The sequence below is a fragment of the Penaeus chinensis genome, chromosome 35 (assembly GCF_019202785.1).
Source record: "Penaeus chinensis breed Huanghai No. 1 chromosome 35, ASM1920278v2, whole genome shotgun sequence".
Classification (NCBI taxonomy): Eukaryota; Metazoa; Arthropoda; class Malacostraca; order Decapoda; family Penaeidae; genus Penaeus; species Penaeus chinensis.
Genome location: NC_061853.1, coordinates 31,854,081 through 31,859,080, shown reverse-complemented (window position 1 = coordinate 31,859,080; position 5,000 = coordinate 31,854,081). Strand labels below are relative to the sequence as shown.

The following is a 5,000-nucleotide window of genomic DNA, read 5'->3' as shown; positions in this document are numbered from 1 at the left end:
CAGGAAATCAAAATGGATAACATTCCCAAATTATTTATAGTAAAATATAAAAATGAGAGACCTAAATAGACTACTATTACTTACTGGTATGTTAAAGATAATCTAAATGATTTTGATGTGATGTTGCTGACAGTAATAATAATAATCATCATTATCACTACTGTTATCAATTATTTCAATAATGATTATTGAAATAATAATCACTGACACACTCTTCCTCATAATTCCCTATACCAATAACAACTTCTATGGAACAAAAAGATGTTTATAACTTTACTACATAATGCATATTAATGAACATTAAGAATCTTTATTTTCTCTCTTCTATCTCTGTTTTCATAATAAGGATATAAGATACTGTATGCAAACATAATTCTAATTCTTATTCTATTGCTAGTTCTGACTCTAAATTCTAAATGCTAACCTATCATATATTCTTTAAATAGATGAGCCTTTAACTCTGCTGTTAATGGGTGACACTTGTGGAAGTAATTGCAGTTAAGCTAAGCCTCTGCTCTTTTTCGCATAATTATACCTACTGAAATACATTTCCTACTTATAAATGTCAGTGTAAATCCTGTAAGTTTAAACATGGTCAACATCATAAAGTAAATTTTTAATGCAATTAGCAAAATAATTATATATTTTTTTCTCAATATATTAATACTGTAAGTCTAGCGAAAATCAACATAATATAATATATCTAAATGCAATAAAGAAAAAAATATATACTTTTTTCTCAACCCAGTACATCATGACATATTTCTCAACACATCAGTCCTGTAGGTCTACACAAAGTCAACTTCATAAAATACTCTTAAATGCAATACGTAAAACACATTTATATATTTTTCCTGAATACTGAGCATCATCACATATCACCAGTATTCATCACATGTCCGATATTGCCTGTGATCTCTATATCAGCTCTTACAAATATTCTCTGAAGAGCTAAATATCACAAAAATGTAAACCAGATCTTCAGGAAACAATTACCAACAATCATCTACACCTTTACTACACATACTATCCACATATTCACAACATTGAAGAATCTTATGAGAAAATTATTCAATTTTTAGCTGCTAAGAATACATTTATGGCGACAATCCTCAGGTCTGACTCTTAAAATATCCCAAACAAAGTCCAATATATTGCTAGAAGTCAAGTGCAGTTATGGATCTTATGGCCTAATTCATTCCTTGATTTTTTGGGGTAAAAAGTTTTTACTCTTAATAACTGATCACTGCTGTTAATGTTGTTGCTATTATACCTAATATATCTATCATCATTAATAATACTGATGGTAAAAAAGAGATGGTATTGCTAGCAATATCGTTCCTATCATTACTATAATAATAATAATAATAATAATAATAATAATAATAATAATAAAAATAATAATAATAATAATCATTATAATAATAATAATAATAATAATAATAATAATAATAATAATAATAATAATAATAATAAATTAATAATAATAATAATAATAATAATATCAATAATAATAATAATAATAACAATAACAACAATAATAATAATTATTATTATTATCATCATCATTATCATTATTATTATTATCAAAATTATTATCATCAATATCATCATCATTATCATTATTATTATTATCAAAATTATTATCACTATTATAACTATATTTTTCATCATTATCTTTTCTATTATTATTATTTGTATTATCAGTATTATTACTATTATTATTCCTATTAATATAATTATTATTACTATTATCACTTGCATTATCATAATGTTATTAGCAATAATAAACAGTAATAAAAGTAAATGCTATTCTTGCTGGATATTCAAGGAATAAGCTTAACAGGTCCAGCCAGATAGGCTTAGAAATTAAAACCTATTAAGACCTATTTAGACCTATTAAAAAAAATGCACTACCTTTGTTAACTAGTCTGAGATTGAAATATTTTAGTTCCTGATCCAGAAAACTTTAACCTATAAACTGACCACAAAACTGAATGACTGAATTGAATGGAAAGAGAAAGAAAGATAGAAAGAAAGAAAAAGACAGTTCACTTGAACTACATACACCAAGTAAAAAGACTTAAACCATTGAGTTTGAACACCTTGTCCTTTTTTTGTCTCTAAATATACCTTATAATATACCTTCATTTATAAGACTGAAGTGAATTCTCTAAACATACAAAAGTGAAAGTGATTATATCAACTGTCTCATTTCATTATGAACTAATGTTCGAGCTCTATATTTCTAATCCATTCAATTTCTGCATTGGACTGTCTCTGAAATGTAAATCAAACAAGAACGTTAAAATTACATCCATATCTATTTTCAACACAAGCTACTCATCTGTTGTAGACTAATATATACTGGATATTGCACTTGTAATATCAGCATACCATACTCAGGTGTGATGAGGTGAATATGCCTTTGATAATTATTTTCTATTATACTTTGTTAAGATACATGCAATCAACAAAAATGTCTTATAAAAGAACCAAACAACACTTCCTGCTATATAAAAAAAAAAATAAAAAAAAAAAAAAAAAAAAAAAAAAAAAAAAAAAAAAAAAAAAAAAAAAAAAAAAAAAAAAAAAAAAAAAAAAAAAAAAAAAAAAAAAAAAAAAAAAAAAAAAAAAAAAAAAAAAAAAAAAAAAAAAAAAAAAAAAAAAAAAAAAAAAAAAAAAAAAAAAAAAAAAAAAAAAAAAAAAAAAAAAAAAAAAAAAAAAAAAAAAAAAAAAAAAAAAAAAAAAAAAAAAAAAAAAAAAAAAAAAAAAAAAAAAAAAAAAAAAAAAAAAAAAAAAAAAAAAAAAAAAAAAAAAAAAAAAAAAAAAAAAAAAAAAAAAAAAAAAAAAAAAAAAAAAAAAAAAAAAAAAAAAAAAAAAAAAAAAAAAAAAAAAAAAAAAAAAAAAAAAAAAAAAAAAAAAAAAAAAAAAAAAAAAAAAAAAAAAAAAAAAAAAAAAAAAAAAAAAAAAAAAAAAAAAAAAAAAAAAAAAAAAAAAAAAAAAAAAAAAAAAAAAAAAAAAAAAAAAAAAAAAAAAAAAAAAAAAAAAAAAAAAAAAAAAAAAAAAAAAAAAAAAAAAAAAAAAAAAAAAAAAAAAAAAAAAAAAAAAAAAAAAAAAAAAAAAAAAAAAAAAAAAAAAAAAAATAAAAAAAAAAAAAAGTTTAAAATAAAAAAAAGTTTTTACTCTTAATAACTGATCACTAGCAGGTTTAATGTTGTTGCATTATACCATATAATCTATCATCATTATAATACTGATGGTAAAAAAGAGATGGTATTGCTAGCAATATCGTTCCTATCATTACTATAATAATAATAATATCAATAATAATAATAATAATAATATCAATAATAATAATAATATAATAATAATAATATTAATAATAATAATAATATCAATAATAATAATAATATTAATAATAATAATAATATAATAATAATAATAATATCAATAATAATAATAATAATATAATAATAATAATAATAATATAATAATAATAATACTAATAATAATAATAATAATAATAATAATAATAATAATAATAATAATAATAATAATATCAATAATAATAATCACCACCCTGATTATAATCATAATAATATCAATAACAACAATAATCAATGGAAAACTATTCAATGATAATTTAAGGAACAGGGTAAATGATGGAGGTCAAGTAAGCCAAGTAACTTACTCTGTGGTATTTATGCACTATTTGGCATATATGTGGCATTTATGTGTACAACTGACAGTGCATGTACACAGTGTCAATGAGTTTAAGCTATTTTCTTACAATTCATTTTGGAAAACAACAAAATAAGCACATCACGCACATAGAAATCATAATTGTTGAAAATAAGCAATAATTACCCATATCTTAATATGGGCATATGCACAAACAGCAATAACAACAATAGGAATTAATGTACTTCATTACGTAACTGAGACTTTATGTAAGACAAGGCGTAAGTTGAGTAACTATGTTAACATCCAGTAACCACATTAGGCCAATGAAAATTACAAATAAATAAGTCATGAAAATGAGAATACACTAAGAATATATTCATAAAGCTATGCTGAGTAAGTCTTTAATATTTTGTTTTTGGTTTGCACAAACACAAGACAACCATAAACAATGTAATTAATAACTGATTATAATGTTTCTACACTGTGCTTGCTACTCATCTGCTGTTCACACCCAATTCCCCTTATTATTAATTTCTATTATATACATAAAGACATCAATACTTATTTCTATACCTGTATTTTGACAAGTACAATGTTTTTTTCAACAAATCGGGGTTGAAAGGAACTGGCCACCTTACCACATTGTCCCAATGCCTAGACTTCCTTAACAAACATACAAGGGCTTTTTAACAAGATGAACTATATGTAAAATGAGTACAGTTATTCCGCAGGTATAAGTAAAACCGAGAAATTACTTATACTGTCAGAAGTAAGACTACAGGAACCCAACTGATGATTATTTATTGAATATGTAGCTCCTATATACTTGTTTTTACTGTCAAAATGTTATCTTTCTTATATTTTGCATTAAACTTTCCACTTCATAATGTGTATTGGGAAAGAATGTCTGCAGTAATACTTTTAATATTCTTAACCAAACTTTGGAACAATTAGACTTGATATATTTCTGGACCAAATTGATAACTTACAAACAAGTCCTTAATCCTGACATCATATTACTATCATGTTATCATTATAGCACTACTTCCACTACACAATTTATCATTATCCATAATAATGTCATGCATCTAAAATCCTGAAACAAATATAACCAATTAGAGTCTAACTCAACTGAAGATATATAAAAACATATGCTCACTAAAAAGCTAACTCTTATCACCTGCAGGGAATTGAAAATTAAAAGCTATATCCATTTGAACCAAAAAAAGCACATTAAAGCTAATCCTGTGGAGACTGAGAGTTTACACTACAGAAATATTCCTAAAATTTATTAAAAAATCCTCAAGTCACTC

General features: G+C 22.6%; 1 protein-coding gene across 3 annotated transcripts in view; it reads right to left on the bottom strand.

Annotated features, from left to right (window-relative positions):
* The window catches only part of LOC125044383 (histone H3.v1-like), a 51,616-nt gene that overhangs the window by 45,815 nt on the left and 801 nt on the right, over positions 1-5,000 (bottom strand). The gene's annotated exons all lie outside the window — the stretch shown is intronic.